This window comes from Camelina sativa, chromosome 4, assembly GCF_000633955.1.
Source record: "Camelina sativa cultivar DH55 chromosome 4, Cs, whole genome shotgun sequence".
Lineage (NCBI taxonomy): Eukaryota > Viridiplantae > Streptophyta > Magnoliopsida > Brassicales > Brassicaceae > Camelina > Camelina sativa.
The window spans coordinates 6,424,795-6,445,648 of NC_025688.1; the positions used below are offsets into that span (position 1 = coordinate 6,424,795).

At 36.8% G+C, this 20,854-nt stretch overlaps 2 long non-coding RNA genes across 2 annotated transcripts; one reads left to right on the forward strand and one right to left on the reverse strand.

Annotated features, from left to right (window-relative positions):
- On the reverse strand, positions 229–1,477 carry LOC104779962. Its single transcript, XR_766613.2, has 2 exons — positions 1,004–1,477; positions 229–724 (listed from the first exon to the last, which is right to left on the reverse strand). It is a non-coding gene; the product is annotated as an uncharacterized LOC104779962 (long non-coding RNA).
- On the forward strand, positions 5,924–6,949 carry LOC104779963. Its single transcript, XR_766614.2, has 2 exons — positions 5,924–6,184; positions 6,720–6,949. It is a non-coding gene; the product is annotated as an uncharacterized LOC104779963 (long non-coding RNA).

Below are 20,854 nucleotides of genomic sequence, written 5' to 3' on the forward strand. Positions count from 1 at the left end.
TTTAATTTTGAGCCTCTTATTTACTGTTTAGATTTTTAATAAATATATTATGTACCGTTTTAAAAATAAGAAACTTTGATCTCCTAATTAAAATTATCTTTGAGATATAATTTTGAGTCTCTTATTTTTTAAAATATAGTTTTTTGAAATTTAAAATTTTCTATCATGAAAAATGTGTAAAACAAAGAAATGCAGTCTGCGTTAAAACAAAATGAAAACATGCCAAAGTTGTCCAAAACAAAACAATGTCAGATCAATTTTCTCCATCTACATGATACAACCAGCAAAACCAAAATTAGTCACTTATCCAAAGTTAAGCAAAATTAGACTCACTTCTGGATCAGACATCAAGCTTTGATGAAGCAGACAAAGAAGACGTATTGAGTCATATCAAAATACATGAAGAAAGGATCAAGACTTTGAACCAAAAGGAGTTCGCTAACACTAAACAACCAGCATCTTGGCATGGTTATGAAATGGGAGGATCGGTTCTACAAAGCTAACCGAGCTCACACACATCTTGTGCATAGCATGAGATATTTCAGAGCCTAAATTAGAATCCGATCATAAGAAACAGCAGTATCCCAAGTTGTCCGGGTCATTATACACAAAGGAACAAGGTTACTTAAACTTACAGCGACAGTCATTTTCTGAGCAAGAATCTTGGAAGATTCATAGAAAACCCTTCTTCCATTTCCTGAACCACATGACTCGAAGGCAGTACCTTGGGAGATGCATCAGTATCACCATCACCGTCATAATGCATTAGTATCACCATCATCGTCAATATTCCAAATTAAGAAACCAACAAGAAGCAAAATGCATAACTCCAGCTTATAAAAGACCAAAAATTCAACAAAATAGCTCATGGAATCTAAATCAATTAGCAGAATCAGAGTAACCAATCTAGTCCTAGTTCCAGATCCATGTACAGATACGATGATGATCATACAAAACGCGTAGAGAGAGAGAGAGAGAGAGAGAGAGTCAAAAGAAGACAAACCTACACAAGACCTGGAGGAAGAGGATCAATGATTTTCTTATTAAACCATGCTTTCAATCTACCTTTCGATAAACCCATCACGATTCTACAAAATCTTCACCCAAAAAGTTCCCCAGATTCATAAATGAACGTTGATCAGAAAAGCTTTAGTGCGTCTCGCTGTCCTTAGGTGAGGGTGATTGCGACATACTCTTCTTGTGTTTCTCAATCTCCTCCGATTAGTCTCCGCCGATTCAATCTCCTTCGCATCTCATCCGACCCGAATCTCCTCTGATTCCATCTTCTTCCATGGTCAATTCGCCACTTCGATCGAGAGAGAGAGAGACAGAGAGAGGGAGAGGAAGAGAATGAAAAAAAACGATCGACCATAAAAAAAAAAAAAAATTCTTCGTTACTCGGTTTGCCCAACAAAAACGTGACACGTGCACTCTCTTATTATCAAATCCAGTATACTAAATATGAGGCCTTCTTAATTTTTTCTTTTCTTTTGATTTATTTTTTCTCTTATGTTCAGTTAAATCCTCCTTTAAAACCTCCCGTTGGAGAAGCCCTAACATATATATAGTGTAAAAAGCACTGTAGAAGAGAAGAGATTGTAAAACAGGTTTTAGACCATTTTGTCAGTGACACTGTTTAAAGAACTCGTGAATCCAGAAATAATTCGGAGCATGCAAGGGAGTATTGGTACTCCCCCGATCTTATTTCTTGCTAGTACTTAACAAAAAAAATAAAGTAAGAGAGATGTTTGAAATGGGATTCAGAATCTAAGAGTATTAAACAAAGGATTCAAACCACAGTCTTTAAATACAATTCAATGGTGCTAAAATCAGTCAAAGTGTTTACAAATAGTATTCTAAGTTTATCAGAATGTATCATTCTAGTTCAACTTCTATCTATTAGTAAAGACTTACAGTCCTATTGAACATCTCTTTCACATTCTTTAAAGTGTTTGGTGTGATCTTGCAAATGGAAAACAAATCAAACTCAAACGGTTTAAGGGTAAAATTTTCTAAGGTGGATTATCAATGATGTTTTTAGGTGGTCAACTCTCAAACGGAAGGAACACTAGATAGTTGTGAAATCAATCTAAGATTGAGAACAATTTGGGCATACAAAGCTTAGCTCTTGATGTTCTATCCACCTAGAAACTTTTCTACCATTTTCCCATCCTTCTTCTCTTTCTTTCCAACCCAAAAACTCAATTTGATTCTTCTTAAACCCCTTTTCTTTTTTACTTATGGTCTTATTTTTTTGTATATCTCTAAAGCTTTATTTTACTTTAAACACTAGCTCTTTTTTTTCCTTAAACTTTCTTTGTTATACTCCCATTCTTACTTGACTTTGCTATAACTCTTCTTTTTCTTTCTTTGAAGCTTTTCTAGGAGACTATAACAAGATTTTCTATCTTTTTTTTTGTACTTAGAGACTTAGAGCTTTTAACCAAACTTAACCTTTGAAACTTTTCTTTTCTTTTCAGAAACCTTTCTTTTTCTTTTTATTCTCTCTTGTTCCAAAACCTGATCTCAAATCAACATTCTAACCACATATTTCTGTAAAAACAATCTTATTAGCTATTTCTAATGATTCTAAACCTAGCTAAAACAAGAGTCAGTTCTTTATCGTTCTCAATACTCTCAAGATTTTACAACCTATAGCATTATTAACAAAGAGGTCTCACTCAACAAATCAATGCAAGCTTTGAAAGAAAATGTTAGGGTTGAAAGGCAAGGCAAGAGATCGAATTAAATGAATATAGTGGCAAATAGAGATTGTCGACCCAAGTCAAAGTTCCATGAGCTAGGATTCATAGTCCATATGCAAGATAATTTAAGATCATATTAATATCTAATAATATAGAGATGCAACAATGATCACACAAACTTTACACAAGAAAAAGATGCTTTCAAGTGACACTTTAAACTTAGATTCTTTATTTTTACCAAAGACAAATCAAGCACCAATGAACTATAAATGAGGGTTGTGGGTTCAATCCAAGGATTCTACTTCTAACATGACAAATTCATCAACATCCCAAATGGAAATGCAAAGTTACATGCATTTGTTACTTACTTGGTTTGCTTTATGTTTCTAGACTCAATCCTAAACACGAAAATCAATATGCAAAGTTACATGCATTTGTTTTTGATTTTTAATTTTTAAAAAAATATTTTGATTTTTCTCAAAACATAGCTATTAACAATGCATCACACAAAAGATGAAAATCAAAACAAAACACAATGTTAGATGGTTAGTCTTTCCCAAACTTATTTCACAATGTTTCGGTGTGAGAAAATTCCAAGAGAAAGACTAACAAAAATAAAGAAAATAAGACACAAATGGTATATACAATGGAAAGTTAGGACCATAGAATCTCCTGTTGAATTGGTGGAAAGAGAGTGGAGGTTGATAGTGATGACTTTTGAGAGAAGTTCATGAAGCTTATCTTTGTCATATTGATACGAGATCTATCTTGGCTTTGACACTTGAAAAGGGTGAAGAAGGACCTTTGCGCCGCACTTTGTAATTTATTGCTCCATCAACAAGCCCCAAAGGATGCAAACACAAACTCATAGGAAATGAAACAATGGTGGGAGGGTGGGTTTGTGTCTTCTTCCTCTTTATCATGTCAATAAATTTATTTGCTTTACCCAAATCTTCTTCTCTAGAATATTCTTCGAGGTCATCAAATAAAGAGTCGAAACACTCACTATCCAAAATTTACTAATCAAGCTTTAGAGTTTTCTTTAATCCCCACATTAGAAACTTGGAAGTCTTCCTTAGTTGCCACTTCTTCACTAGTGATTGTTCCACAAAACATTGTAGAAGAAGGTTTGATCGGATATGATATGTTGGCATTCAAGTGAAGAATAGTCACTTTATTCTTTGGGAAATCAATGGTTGCTCCCACGGTGTTCAGAAAAGGAGTTCCTAGATTGAGAGGGAGCTTGCTGGTTTCTTTCATCTCCACTATCATGAAGTTCGTTGGAACTATGCAATCGCCAACTTTGAGTGGATAGTTCTCAATCAAACCAAGTGGAGATTTTGAAGAAGCATCTCCAAACATGATGGAAGATGAGGGTTGATTCATGTCTTTGATCCCTAGACTCTTTACCATCTCATGCGACATCACATTCACGCTTTCTCCCGAATCACATAAGGCATCATGAAGTTGTAAACCACCGAGTGAGCAAGGTAGCACCCCTCGGTATAAGGTGCTTAGAAGAGACTTTTTAGATAAACCATGATGAGGTCATTGCATAGTGTAGCTCTTGAATCTTTCCCATGCTTCACAAAAACTCTTATTTCCCTGTTGAGCAAAGCTTGATATCCCATTTCTTAACCTTGTTGTTCTTTTGGTAGAGAAGAACTTTGATAGAAAGGCTCTCTTGCTTTGATCCCAAGAGGTGACTGATCCTACTAGAAGGTTCTTCTCCCAACTTTTAGCTCGGTCTCCAAGAGAAAACGGAAAGAGGCGGAGTATGAATGCATCTTTTGAGATACCATTTATCTTGATTGTGCCACACATCATATAAAACTAATCCAAGTGGTCAAGAGGTTCTTCCATCGGTAAGCCATGAAATTTGGAGCTTTGCACCATGTTGATAAGGCTTGACTTGATCTCATAGTTATTTTTCTCAACCAGCGGTGCTATAATGCCCATTCGATTCCCACGGATGTTCGGTTCGTCGAAGGTGCCAAAGACTCTTGGTTGTCTTGGAGGATGGATAGGAGCTTGTTCAACATGGGGCTGGTTATTTCTATTATGACCAGCAGCGGAAGGAGGGTTATTTTCCATAGCTTGTCGTGCTAACCAGCGATTCTCTCGTTCAAAACGATGAATGTCTTCAACACGCTCAAGTAAGTTTGCTTGGACTCTACTTCTCAAGTTCATACACCTTGAAAAATAGAATTCAAAACACCAAAGCAAACCAAGTAAGTAACAATTGAAAGTAAACGAGTAGGCTCAAGTGATAACATCATTATTTTACCCATTTTAGCTATATTTTTTATATGCATTTAGGAAGAGTTACATATGATTTAAAAGCTTTAATGTATATTATCAAGTATTTTAGGTTTTAAGAAGGCTTTACAGGTGGGAGTGGAGATATAAGGTTGAGAATATGTTGGGGGCTTGTTGTGGTGTGTTTCTCGTCGTTTCAGAGTCATATCCGCTTGTTTTAGAGGTGAGTGTGTGACCATGGCTTATCTTAGTGATTAGATGTGTGTTTTGTGTGATTTTGAATGATTGATTGTTTGTGTGCTTGTTTGTTCTTGGTTTTCGTGGTGGTCGGATTTGGCGGCATATATGTTGTGGAGACGATTGGAGTCGGAAGAAGTCGTCAGAGATCGTGTTTGGCGATAATCCGCATGAATGCATCGATTGATGCAAATAGTGCATCGGTTGATGCAGCTAGGTATTTGGTGGAGACTCAAGGTTGCATCGATCGATGCAAGGAGTGAATCGGTAGACGCAGCTAAGTATTTGGAATTACGCATGTCTTCAGAATTGTCTAGTTTTCTTGTTTTGTGTATTGTTTGTGTTTGTCTTTTTGCTTGTGTGTATAGCCCAGTAGATGGGAGGATTGACTCACAGAGTATTTGTGAGTGCAAGTGAAGGCAAAGTGTGAACGTGGAATCATGGCGATGAGGAGGAGAATGATCTAGGATCTCGATTTTTTGTTGATGGTTATGTTATTAATGTTGGATATTGTATAGAGATATGCTAGGTTGTTGGATAGAATGATTAGAAATGTTTATACATTGAAGATGTTGGAGGTGGTTATGTTGTTGGTATATTTATGTTGTGCGTATTGGTTGTTGTTGGTTTAAATGTTGATTTGTGGTTTGGTTGGTTTAATTAAGTATTATGGGATGCTTAATTATGTTATATTAAAAAAACGGGACAGGTTGTTTCAGTAGTCTACCAAGCCTAAAACTCTAAAAGATGTACTCAATCATGGTTGTTTCACACAAAGGTACAGGGTTGATATTTGTGAGATCATAATTATAAATGGTAGATTAGGGCCCCTTCGGCCTGCTCATGACCGAAGGACATAACCGAAGGGTTCTTTGTCCAAATCTTCAATCATCCGTCGCCGCATCCCTTTGGTTGGTGGTTGCCCGGAGGAGAAGGCTGAAGGTGACCTTCGGTTGAGTTGAGGCCGAATACTCTCCCTGAAGGTTTTTCTGGAATCTCACTCTTTCACTCTTTGCTCATTTCCGCGTTAGAATGACATATGTCCAGTAAAACCGTCATAACTCTTCCATTGCATCTCCGATTTTCTTTAGCTCACCTCCATTAGTAAGCTAACTCAATTTTCTATAACTTTCATGAAGAGATTCGAAGCTAAATCTCAATATAAGATCTTCATCTGAGTCGATATTTGAGACAATTTTGACTAGTTCTGATTCTTCCTTTCTCTTCTGTCCCTTCATCTTTCTTTTCCTGATTATTTGACGTCTCCTACATCTCTTTTCTATCTCCATTACTCTATTCTCCTTATTTTAGCTCCCTTTTGCTCCATATGACTCCAAAACTCAATGATTCACTCCATGAACCTATAAAGGACAAAAACGATGCAAATATGCACCTATAGACCTAATCATGAATGCAAATTGATGAAAAACGAAGAGAAATAAAGCTTTAAATCTGATAAAAACAGAATATATCAGTTTGGTATACCAAACTAACATGTCTCCCTACGATTGGACTTAGGGAAAGTCCTCTGTCCCCTTGGATCATCTCGTAATCGATTGGTTTTCAGAAAGGAACAGATCCAACCACAAGAGGCACTGAATCTTGCCATTATCTGGGCAAAGGAGTGGCAGACAGCCCAATCAACGCAATCCCAAATCAGATCCACTCCACCTGATTCACCAATTCGAGTGACTTGCTTCACTGATGCGGCTTGGACAGAATAAGAAGAAAGGATGCGGCTGGATCTTCAAAGACCAAGCTCGTCTACCTCTTCTCCATGGATCCTCAACCACAAACCACGTCCGGTCTCCGCTGATGGCTAAAGCATTAGCAACGCTCACAGCGGTAGGAGTTGCCATTAAATCAAGTTTCACCCACTTACACTTCGCTTCAAACTCACAGCTACTAGTTAAAGCTCTCAATGGGAAGTTCTAATTAAAAGAACTTCATGAGATTCTACACGATATTCTTATCCTATCTTCTACTTTTGTTATCTGCTCCTTTGTTTACACTCCTAAATATCTAATTTGCCAAACAGATGCTTTGGCAAAAGAATCTCTAAGGTCTCTTTGCTCGAACTCGAATTGTGTTTATCTAATGAAAATTTTGTTTGTCCAAAAAAAACCCATTTTGTCAGTGAGAGTTTTTGGCTAGAGGGAGAGTTTAGGTTCTTTAGGATATTATTTTTAACAAACCGATAAGAGTAAGAGAGAAACGAATGTGGCAACAATAAAAGAAAAGAATCACAATCCACAAACGTTGATAAAAACCGCAATAACGAGTTATGATGAACTCAGTAGATATAGCCAGCCACAAGAGCCACGGTGGCTGCAGCCAAGCCGGTGAATATATCGGCGGCAACAATGACAGCTGCGTTTGGTGGTGATTTAGCTGGTGCATGGTCATCGTGACCTTCGTGATCATCGTGACCCTTGTGATCGTCGTGTCCCTGAGCCGAGACCATCGCAATCATGAACGCCAACAGTAGACAAACTACACTGATCTGAACAAAGATCTTCTTCATCATTTTCAGTTGGACTTCGTTTCGAAGACGCTGCGTTTCAGTTGAGTTTCGATGAATGTAAGATAAGATTTGGATGTGATTTTGTTATGAGACTGAGATTATTAAAAGTGGGTTTATATAGAGGATTCAACAAACCATATTGCTGTGTGTGGTTTTTAATTTATATGTTAAACAATCTTATCTATTGTCCTTCCCCGCTTGCAATCCTTAATAGTACTTGATAGTTGACATTCACTACTAAGACATGAGGAAGGCTCAAACATAATATTTTTTTTGGGGGATGTGTTCATAATTGCGACTCAATGTTTCCTAATTCGATTCATACACAAATTATATCACGATGCAAACATATATTTCAAGTACTAAACAAAAATATCAAATTTGATAGCTAAATTTTTGCTTTATGCGAAATCATACATTAAACGAAAAAGCTAAAACCCGTACTTTTAAGATAACTGTGTATAAATTAACCAAATTTTTGTTTGGTTAAATATATTTTCATACCCTAGCCCCTAGGTGACACATATAGTTTGTATAATATGACTCAAATATACAATAGTTCATTTGTGCACGTATGAACAAGCTGACTTACCCTTGATAATAATATGTATTAGTATAAAAATTTATCTTGCAATTATGATGACATTTAAATATTTAATGTACAGAGATACACTAGGAAACGAAGGACGTGGATTCAAATTATTTTGTTCTAGCGTTAAAGGCCGTACCACCGTGGTGTACACTGGTACGTACGGGGACTGTTCAGCAGATTTTTTTTTTTTTTTGGCTCAACTTCAACTTTTCATTCACCATGAACTGATTACACATTGTCTATCTCCACATAATGTTTTAACTAATTTGGCATTAAAGAGTACAACTTAGGATCATGATTCTCATAAGAAAAAGATTCCTTTGCTACTCTATTTCCTTCTCGCTTGGTGAAAACCACCTCTGACTCCTCAAAATGCTGAAGCATATGTCTGATATCCTGTACCATCGGTTCTAGTTGTTGTTTCATAATCTTTCATGTCGCTAAATCCACCAGCGTTTGAGAATCGGATTCAAATATTACCTTGCGGTAATTGAGTCTGACCAATGAAAGCACCGCCCAACGAAAGGCCTCCATCTCAACCTCTAGAACCGTGTAAGTCTAGACATTGCCCGTGCACCTGACCACAAAACTTCACCCTCATGGTTTCTTAGGACCCAACCAATGCCACAATTTTGGTTCTCTTTGTTCAACGCACCATATGTGTTACATTTAACCCAACATTGTGGTGGCTTCTTCCATTTCACCCTTGGATTATCAATTCTATCCATGGGAGCTGGTTGGGGTCGCAGTTCTTTTGCTAACCTCCATTCCTCTTCATCTTCTCGAGCCTTACTAATTACACTTTGTGCATCAACATCCCTGCCTTTGAAGATGAAATCGTTTCTACTTTTCCATAACCTCCAAAGAATACATGGTACCAGATTTCCATCATTACCTAGCTGAGGATAAAAGGAATTGATATTCAAAGCTCTATGCAGGTTGTTGTAGATGGAATCAGACCAATCACCCTCTGGTGGGGCTGGAATTGGTGATATTGCCCAAACGAGACGAGCAAAGTGACACTGGAAAAGCATATGATTTACTGTCTCCTTCCTTATATCACACCGTGCACATGAACCGTCCCTAGCCAAGTGCCTGTAATGGAGATTACCTGCTACCGAAATACAATTGCTTAGACATCTCCAAAGGAAGTGGTGTATTTTGGGAGATGTGTCTGTTTGCCACACTCGTTGGAAAAGTGGGTTTAAACTTGGTTGAAGGACCTCTTGCGGCATTTTGTTTCTTCGTATGATCTCCAACATCACCCAGTAACCCGACTTCACTGTATATTGACCATTGACTGTATAGTCCCAAGCAAAGCTATCTGTTGAGTTTATTCCCCCTGGGCGTATAAGTTTAATCTGATTAATCGTATCCTCGGGGAAGATATCCTCAAGTAGTTCATCTCTCCACTCTCTACCACTTGCATGTAGTAAGTCCTTCACAAATAAAACCGAAGAGATCTCCTGCTGTCTATACTGGGGAACGAACTTCATCACCTGCACAGCTTTAGCCGGTTTTGAATGGATCCATTGATGTTGCCATATTACTGTGTTTTCTCCATTTCCAATGATGGCACGGGCTCCTTGTTTAATCATTTCTTGCGCCTCATGTATGCTTCTCCAAGCAAAAGATGGTCTAGAACCAAGTGGAGCGTTTAAAGGATCTGATTTGCTAAAGTATCTACTCTTGTAGACTCGAGCCATCAGAGAGTTCGGCTTTGTTAGCATTCTCCATAACTGTTTCCCTAGCAAAGCTATATTATACGCTTTGATGTCTTTAAACCCCAACCCCCCTACTGTTTTCGACTTACTAAGCTGATCCCAAGCCTTCCAATGCATACCTCGAGAATCTGACTTACTTCTCCACCAAAATTCAGCCATAACTGAAGCTAATTGATTACAGATTGTATAGGGTAATTTAAAGCAGGACATGGAGAATGTAGGGAGTGCTAGAGCTACAGCTTTGAGGAGGACTTCCTTACCACCTGGAGATAGAAAATTCATTTCCCAGCCAGAAACTTTGCTTCGAACTCTCTCCTTTAAGTAGTTTAAACTGTCTACTTTGAATCCTTTAAATGACTCTGGCAGTCCAAGATATATACCTTGGCCACCTTCCTGATCAATCCCCAGCTTCCTCTTGATCACCTCTCTCCTATGATCCGGGATATTCTTTCCAAAGGTGATACTAGATTTTTGGTAATTGACCCTTTGACCTGAGGCTAAACTGTACTCCTCCACAATTCGTATAACCTGATCCAACTCTTCATTTTTTTCTCGGCAGTAGAACATGCTATCATCAGCGAATAGCAGATGGGAGATAGGTGGTGCGCCTCTTGCTACTTTGAGTCCACTGATTTTTCCTTTCCTCTCTGCTAGTTGTAGCATCTTGATTAAAATTTCAGTGTAGATGACAAAGAGGTAGGGAGATAGTGGGTCTCCTTGCCTTATTCCTCTTGTTGGGATTATCTCCCCAAATGGAGAGCCAATGATCAAGACTTGGTACCCCACTGATTTAACACATTCCATTACTAGTCTGATCCAATGCTCATTAAAGCCCAAAGCTTTCATAGCTCCCTCCAGGAAACTCCATTCCACCCTATCATAGGCTTTGGAAATATCGGTTTTAATGGCAATATATTCTTCAAAGCACTTGTTGTTAGAGCTAAGTGCGTGTAGCAGCTCATGTGCTAGTAGGATGTTATCACTAATCAACCTTCCCTCCACAAAAGCAGCTTGGGATTCTGAGATGATTGTTGGGAGAAGTTTCTTCAACCTAGTGGCAAGTACCTTCCCTATTATCTTGTAGATCACATTATAGAGGCTAATAGGTCGGAAGTCAACTAATATTTATGCCTTGAGCTTCTTCGGAATCAGGCAAATAGTAGTTTGATTCAGTCCCTGCTCTATTCTTCCTGATCTGAAGAACTCCTGAACCATTTTTGTAACTTGATCTCCCATGCTATCCCAAAACTGTTGATACAGATATCCTGCCATACCATCAGGGCTTGGACATTTAGTGGGATTAATCGCAAAAGTGGCTTCCTTCACTTCCTCCATCGATACTGATGCCAATAAACACATGTTCATTTATTCATCTACCACTTTTGGTATTTCCTCTAGTTCGTCCAATTGATATCCAACGTCCTCCGATGTAAAGAGCTTCCTGAAATAAGCTTCAGCAACTTTCCCGAGATGTGCATCCGTAAACCACTCATTCCCGTCATCATCCACCAACTTTTGGATTCGATTCTGGGCTCTTCTATTCTTTGTTGCAGCGTGAAAGAATTTAGTATTCTTATCACCCTCACGAACCCAAGTGGCTCTACATTTTTATCTCCAGAAGTGCTCTTCCTGATGATATTCCCGATTTAACTCGGTCCTTAATCTCTTAAGCATCTGGGAATCAAAAGTTATTTGTCTGGTGGATGCATCTATTTTAAATTGAAGTTCCTGAATCCTTATAGTCGAGCTAGGTTTCACAGCCCTTTTCCACTTCGATATCTCTTTTCTGCACTTAGATAACTTCTCCATCATTGTGCTTTCCTGACACTTAGAGCTGTTTGACCAGAACTGAGACATCATTCTCGTGAATCCCTCTCGTTGCACCCATCTTTTATCATACTTAAATCCAGCCCATGTTTTCCATTGTTCACCTATTAAGCTGTTGATTAAAGGACTATGATCTGAGCAACTTTTTTGCAAATAAGTTGCTTGTGCTTCTGGGAACATCTCCATCCACTCTTGATTTGCTATTGTTCTGTCCAATCTGCATTGAACAAGATTATCGTTCCTGTTTCCAAACCAAGAAAATTGGTATCCTAGATGTTTCACTTCCCACAGAACACAAGCTTTCGTCATCTGTCTAAACTCCAAACATGATGATTCTTTTCGGAAAGGTCCTCCTAGTTTCTCTTGGGGATCCACCAGCTCGTTGAAGTCACCTGTCATCATCCAAGGTTTATCTCTATTACTCCCCAATCTAGAAAGTCTCTCCCATAACTCTCCTCTTTCACTCTGAATTGGCTCCCCATAGACAAAAGTGAGGAAGAATTCCTTATCCTGCCATACCACCAAGGCATCTATCAGTCGTTCATCTGACTGCAAAATTTTCACTGAGACACTTTCTTTCCACATTAAGGCCACGCCTCCACTCTTCCCTGTAGGCTCCACTATATGTAAGTCAAAGTAACCAAGATGACCTACAACATTCTCAAGATATTTTCTTTTGTTTTTGGTCTCACAGAGAAATGTAACCTCTGGGAAATACCGACCTCATATTTCTCTCAGGTGTCGAACTGTAGGGGTATTCCCCACCCCCTGACAGTTCCAGCTCAATATTCTCATAATGGGTTCGAAGGGTTGGAATTAACCATCAACCCTTCTTTCAAAGTTTTGCCACTTGCACTCTCAGGCATTTCACCAGAAGAGTGAAGACAGCTAGCTGCCACAGAGGAGGCAGAGTGATTCGATAATTGAGCTGCCACTGGGGCAGAATGATCAGATTGAAACGATTTTTCATGGGAATGGGGACTCGACAAAGAAACTTGTAATCCTAGTCTCTCGAACACTGAGGGTGAGTGACTGGACTTTTCTCCGGAATCCCTCGTGACTATCTGATTTAATTTTTCTGAGCTGGATCCCAGTCTCTCAAAAACTGACGGTGACTGTCGTTTTTTTATCTCCCGAGTTTAGTCTTGCCTTCTTGCTCACCCTCTCTCCACTATGGCTAGACCTTTTGCGTTTGCTTTGGGATACCAGATCAGCTTCAGGACTATCTTCACCAGCCTTTGCAAGAGGACCCTCTAACATTCTCCATGTGGGTCTCCATTCTTGTGTGCTCATACACCCTTTACTACCTCCTTTTGTCCTTGACCATTGCATCCTCTCCTTTATGCTTGAAGCTCCTTTACCATAATTAGTTTGATATGATTCACTACTCCTCTGTTGACCTAGCACTGATCCTTTCTCCTGAGGCTCACTGACCTCCTTTCCCTTCCCCTTTCCTTTATCTTTTAGTAACTCTTTTCTGCTAACCTGTTTTGTAGCTCTTCTCTGCGATTGTTCCTTGATATGATATGGGCAAACAGATTTATCGTGAGTGAGCCGCTTACAGAGGAAGCATACCTTCAAAAGTTTCTCATCCTCCAGTTCAATTCTGGCTACTTCCCTTGTCGTGAATCTTGCTATCTTTAGGAATTGTAGTGGTTCATCTGCGTTAATCCAAGCTCTAGCTCTGACGTATTCCAGCGAAGGAGAGTTTTTGGCATGAAGCTCTACCGCATCAACCTTCCCATACGGTTCAGTGATACTCTCTATCGCTTGTTTCTTCAATAGATGGATGGGGATACCTCTTATCCTAATCCAAAATAGTATCTTCCTCAGGAAATCGGGTCATGGGTTTGGTTTCCATTGATCTACAGTAAGAATCCAACCATTGACAAACCAGGGACCTCGATACAAGACGTGGTACAGATCTCCCTCACTTTTGAATATAAACTGAACTCTGTCTCCACCAACTCCTCTTCCTTTCACTCTATCCTCCATTCCCCAGATTGAAGGGAGAGCCTTTACCAAACCTCCAACTTTATGGACCGTGGGGTTTAGGCATCGAACAATCACACTCAAGGAGTTTTCTTCAATCAGATCTTCGTTCGCCAGATCTGGGATATCCACAAACTCCCCTTCACCCAGGAGATCCATCTCCTTCAACTCTTCCATCAGCGATAGCTCCTTCTTCTTCTTCTTCGGTCTATTCATTTTTGTTGACCACTTACTTTCCTTTTACCGCACTATGCTGAGATATGGAACCAAAAGAGACCACAAGAGTCTATTGGGCAGCAACTAAAGAAGCCTTTACTCGCTGAATGAAAATTATGGTTTTACCAAGCTAGATCTAAAAATCGTCTTCTCATCGCCCTCATAGCGGTTTTACTCGCTAAGCAAAAACACATTTTTATCAGTTAATTGCGTTCAACAGATTTATAGTACTATTTTTAGTCCACATTTCGTTAATAAAGAAATTAAAATTATTATTCAATAGATTTTGTTGTACAAATTAATTAAAGTACAAATGAAATTGAATATTTTCGTTGGAAAAGAACGTGAAGCCAAATTATTCGAAACAATTTTTTCTTTGTTTTTAAAAAATGTTTTTCTCCGGAAATGCGATCTATCTCTGAAAAAAGAAATTAACTGGGGGTGCAAGTACAACTCCAATAAATCACATTACCTTAATAAAATGAACTTGGTCTTGTTGGCAATTTGATATTTTTTTAAAAAACTACTTGGTTCCGCGATATATATATTAATATATTAAAAAAAATTAGAGTTATAAATCAAACCAGATTGGGTTAGTTTGTTACAATAGTCTCGTTTGATTGATTGTGTTTTAACGTGTTTTTTATAATGATAAATTGTGTCTGATTTTCTCATAACCTACATTGTGTCTGATTTCCTCATATTACATATTCTATTCATTTACAATCCATTAAAATCATAGTATCTCATAACGGTGAAGAGTACAATAATGATGGTGAGGAAGCAAGACGGTGATAATGAAGCTAATTAGGAGCCTTGAAGATTGAAATCAAATAATTTGATCCTAGCCACGCAATTTTTCACAATTTTGAGAAACGATCAACAGAGATTAACTACAGAAATTATCATAACTTTACAGCATTCAAGGCTGTCAGTCCTTCGGATGCTGGAGGCTTATGGGATTGGTAATGAGACTGGCTCATACATCTCTTCACAGGATGGTCTTTGAATCTTTCTTTCGGTCTCTTTAAACCATCACGATATATTAAGCACCATCAGCTTAATACTCAGTGTACCCTGGTTTTATGTTACCGGAAAAAACATAATTACAAAAATGTCATTGCCACGTCAGACGCCACGTCAGAAATCGCTAACGTGTAACCATAACTCAGCCATAACGCGTTACAAAGGTATGTTGCGGCTGAGTAATAGGTATATTGCGGCTGAGTTATGGAAAAAACATTTGAGTAAGAGCGGACGACTGAGTTAGAACATAACTCAGCCAAGCGTTACGGCTGACTTATCAAAATCTGGCTGAGTTATGCTCTAACTCAGCCGTCCTTACGGCTGAGTTTTCACCTGATGGTTGAGTTGTCAAACCTTTGGCTGAGTTATCACTACGACACGGCTGAGTTACCATTTTCCGACTGACTGGGCTATGAAAAACGGCTGACTTATGAGATGTTGTTACGGCTGAGTTATTGTAAAAAACTATAACTCAGCCGTGATAGGCTGACTTATCGTACAACTCAGCCATTTGACGGCTGACTTAGTTGCAAAAGATTAATTACTAGAATGTTATTCAGTTAAGGCTGACTTATTAAACGATACGGCTGAGTTACATATTTTCAGTTGATGAAGCGGCTGAATTTGGCAGCAATTTTTTTGTTTTTTAATTACTGTAATGATTTTCATGTTGTGACTGAGTTATAATTTGTTTGATGGCTGAGTTTTATTTAGGCTGAGTTATTAATTGTTTGATAGCTGACTTGCCACGTCGGACGCAGCATCCATGTCGACTACAGATTGGACGCGTTTAGCCATGAGCTAAAGGTGAGCTACATGTTCTCGAACAAGGCACTGAAACATATGGCGCATGATACTCCACCAGTTTTTGTCTCCAATGATCGACAATTGCAATGTTTTTTGGGGCCATGGAAAACCGATCAGCTACGTCTCTGTGTAGAGTTTTCAGCGAAAAAGTCTACAGAAACTAGTGGACCTAGAGGAAGTATGATTCGGCCAAGCAGTGACTCGGAAGTAGAATCTACATACAAAGTGTACGGTGGGGGATTTGAAGGCACTTGTTTTGATTATGGTAAGATCGTTGACAAAGAAAACCAAGAAGAAGAAGAAGCTGTCGAAGTAGCATCTGACGAAGAAGAAGACGATGAATTTTCAACCCGATTTGATGTTTTCAACGAATCTGATATATCAGCCATTAAGGATTTATAAATCACTATAACTCAGCCGTCACATGAATCGACGAGACCTTTCGTTTTCCCGTAAATATTATAACTCAGCCGTAAAGTCATATATATCAGCAATTTACTTTCATATTGTTTATTGTGATAACTCAGCCATAAAACACTATAACTCAGCCGTAACATGAATCGACGAGACCTTTCGTTTTCCCGTAAATATTATAACTCAGCCGTAAAGTCATATATATCATCCATTTACTTTCAGATTGTTTCTTGTGATAACTCAGCCATAACTCACTATAACTCAGCCGTCACATGACCTTTCGTTTTCCCGTAATGATTATAACTCAGCCGTAAAGCGATATTTTGGCGGGAAACCATCAGTTAACCTAATAATATTCACTCAGTCGTGAATAACGATAACTTAGCCAACCCTCAAATTAGAATGTGTAAAAATCACTCTAAGTCTATAAATATTCTTTTTTATTGGTTTTCATGATAGTAATATTCATATTTCCATTCTAAATTTAAATTTTGAGTTATAATAATTTTAATATTCAATTGTTGGAGAAATACTTTTAGAAATAAAATTCTAAATTCGAAGAATAATTATTTAATTATTTGCAATAATATCTTGTGATAAAAAGCTCACTTTAGAAATTTATTATGCGTGTGGATTTGAGCAGGCACAGAATTAATGATTTTTCGCGCTTCCCTAACAACACCTTTTGTGACATCGAGAGACGTTTTAATACTTATTTGGAATCTGACAGAACAAAAGACCCATGAACGAAAGAAAAATATGTTTTCATATTATTGAGAAGACCATAAACGATTACTCAGCCGTCATAAACTATAACTCAGCCAACCCTCAAATTAGAATGACTAAATAACCGACCAAACCGAACCGAACCGGAAACTATTTTTTCCATTATTTTTGGTTAATTACAGTTATATTCGGCTTGCTATCGGTTATATTAAGTTAATCGATCTAATTTGGATAACATTTGGATTATTTATGGTTATATATTCATCTAACCGACCCATAACCGAAAATAACCGAAAAGTAATTTCAAAAATTTTAAATTTTCAAATGGTTATCATATTAGTATATCCAAATTACCACCTTAAACCAAACACAATATAACCAAAACCAAACTGTTATATGAAAACCCATAATGTTGGAAATATGAACCCTAAACCTCAAACCCTAACCCTAACCCTAACCCCTAAATGTCATGTTTTGAATGTTTTACACATTTTGATCATACTGTGTAAAAATCAATCTTTGCCTATAATTATTACTTTTTATTGCTTATAATGATTGTAATATTCATTTTTTTATTTTATATTTTAATTTTGAGTTATAATAATTCTAATTTACAAATATTTCATAAGTGAGCCGTTTATGTCGATAACTCAGCCATATCAGTTAATTGTTTGAGAAATAATTTATTTAAAAAAAAAATCAAATTCAAATGTTGAATTCCTTTTAAATAAAAAATCGCTAAAATCTCATTTATTACGCGTGTGGTTCTTAACAATAAACATAATTATTGTTTGCGTCTCCCCAACAACACTTTTTGTATTCTCAAGAAGGTATATAATAAATTAATATATTTGTTGCATAACTCAGCCATAACTTTACCATAACTCAGCCAACCCTCAAATTAGAATGATTAAATAACCGACCAAACCGAACCGAACCGGAAACTATCTTTTCCATTATTTTCGGTTAATTACGGTTATATTCGGCTTGCTATCAGTTATATTAAGTTAATCGACCTAATTTGGATAACATTTGGATTATTTATGGTTATATATTCATCTAACCGATCCATAACCGGAAATAACCGAAAAGTAATTTCAAAAATTTTTAATTTTCAAATGGTTATCATATTAGTATATCCAAATTACCAACTTAAACCAAACACAATATAACCAAAACCAAACTGTTATATTGAAATTCATAATGTTGGAAATATGAACTCTAAACCTCAAACCCTAACCCTAACCCCTAAATGTCATGTTTTGAATGTTTTACACATTTTGATCATACTGTGTAAAAATCAATCTTTGCCTATAATTATTACTTTTTATTGCTTATAATGATTGTAATATTCATTTTTTTATTTTATATTTTAATTTTGAGTTATAATAATTCTAATTTACAAATATTTCATAAGTGAGCCGTTTATGTCGATAACTCAGCCATATCAGTTAATTGTTTGAGAAATAATTTATTTAAAAAAAAAATCAAATTCAAATGTTGAATTCCTTTTAAATAAAAAATCGCTAAAATCTCATTTATTACGCGTGTGGTTCTTAACAATAAACATAATTATTGTTTGCGTCTCCCCAACAACACTTTTTGTATTCTCAAGAAGGTATATAATAAATTAATATATTTGTTGCATAACTCAGCCATAACTTTACCATAACTCAGCCAACCCTCAAATTAGAATGATTAAATAACCGACCAAACCGAACCGAACCGGAAACTATCTTTTCCATTATTTTCGGTTAATTACGGTTATATTCGGCTTGCTATCAGTTATATTAAGTTAATCGACCTAATTTGGATAACATTTGGATTATTTATGGTTATATATTCATCTAACCGATCCATAACCGGAAATAACCGAAAAGTAATTTCAAAAATTTTTAATTTTCAAATGGTTATCATATTAGTATATCCAAATTACCAACTTAAACCAAACACAATATAACCAAAACCAAACTGTTATATTGAAATTCATAATGTTGGAAATATGAACTCTAAACCTCAAACCATAACCCTAACCCCTAAATGTCATGTTTTGAATGTTTTATACATTTTGATCAGACTGCGTAAAAATCAATATTTGTCTATAATTATTACTTTTTATTGCTTATAGTGATTGTAATATTCATTTTTTCATTTTATATTTTAATTTTGAGTTATAATAATTCTAATTTACAAATATTTCATAAGTGAGCCGTTTATGTCGATAACTCAGCCATATCAGTTAATTGTTTGAGAAATAATTTATTTAAAAAAAAAATCAAATTCAAATGTTGAATTCCTTTTAAATAAAAAATCGCTAAAATCTCATTTATTACGCGTGTGGTTCTTAACAATAAACATAATTATTGTTTGCGTCTCCCCAACAACACTTTTTGTATTCTCAAGAAGGTATATAATAAATTAATATATTTGTTGCATAACTCAGCCATAACTTTACCATAACTCAGCCAACCCTCAAATTAGAATGATTAAATAACCGACCAAACCGAACCGAACCGGAAACTATCTTTTCCATTATTTTCGGTTAATTACGGTTATATTCGGCTTGCTATCAGTTATATTAAGTTAATCGACCTAATTTGGATAACATTTGGATTATTTATGGTTATATATTCATCTAACCGATCCATAACCGGAAATAACCGAAAAGTAATTTCAAAAATTTTTAATTTTCAAATGGTTATCATATTAGTATATCCAAATTACCAACTTAAACCAAACACAATATAACCAAAACCAAACTGTTATATTGAAATTCATAATGTTGGAAATATGAACTCTAAACCTCAAACCATAACCCTAACCCCTAAATGTCATGTTTTGAATGTTTTATACATTTTGATCAGACTGCGTAAAAATCAATATTTGTCTATAATTATTACTTTTTATTGCTTATAGTGATTGTAATATTCATTTTTTCATTTTATATTTTAATTTTGAGTTATAATAATTCTAATTTACAAATATTTCATAGGTCAGCCGTTTATGTCGATAACTCAGGTATATCCGTCAACTGTCTGAGAAATACTTTTATTTCTTTTATTCGCAATTCCAATTCCAAATTTTTAATTAATTTGAATAATATATTATGAAAAAGGTAATTTTATGTATTTATTATGTATTTAATTAAGTCAAATGATTTTTCGCGATTCCCCAATTGAATTTTATATAAGTCGGTTCTCTCTCTTCTCTCTCATAAATTTTCCAGAGGGAGACCGACTGTCTTATGTTGCCGTCCGGATCTTTTCCGGTTATCAAATCCCGTTTAGCGGGCTCTCGTCCAACATGCACCAGATCCTTTGCGGTGTTTGGTTGGCTTTTATCCGGTATCGATATGACTTTCATAGTCACGATGATCGGCGTGGCCGTCAGCGCTTCTTTGCTGCTTTGCTCTCGGTTGTTCATGACCGAATAAAGTTTATGTCGTGGTGGTCAATGATGTGCCCAAGCCACCGACTCTCGGAATCAACCTTGATCCCTAGCTCTTAGGCGTCTTCAAATCCTTCAGATTTAGCTTCTCTTCCCTAGGCCTTCAACCGATTGATCCCAATCTCTCATCTCTGAGATGGGTGATGATGCGGTTAGGCAGCTCCTTCAGCTTCCTCCAACAAGAATTCACAATCAGATTTGGGTCAAGATCTGAAAGGTCTACTTCTGCATGTCCGGTCCTCCGTCGAGTGAATTCTCGACTTTACCGGTGTCAACATGTATTTGATGGTTCCAAAGCTTCATCTTTGAAGCCCCATCAAGCTGGGTTTGCAAGTAGATGTTTTAATTGCTTAAGTCT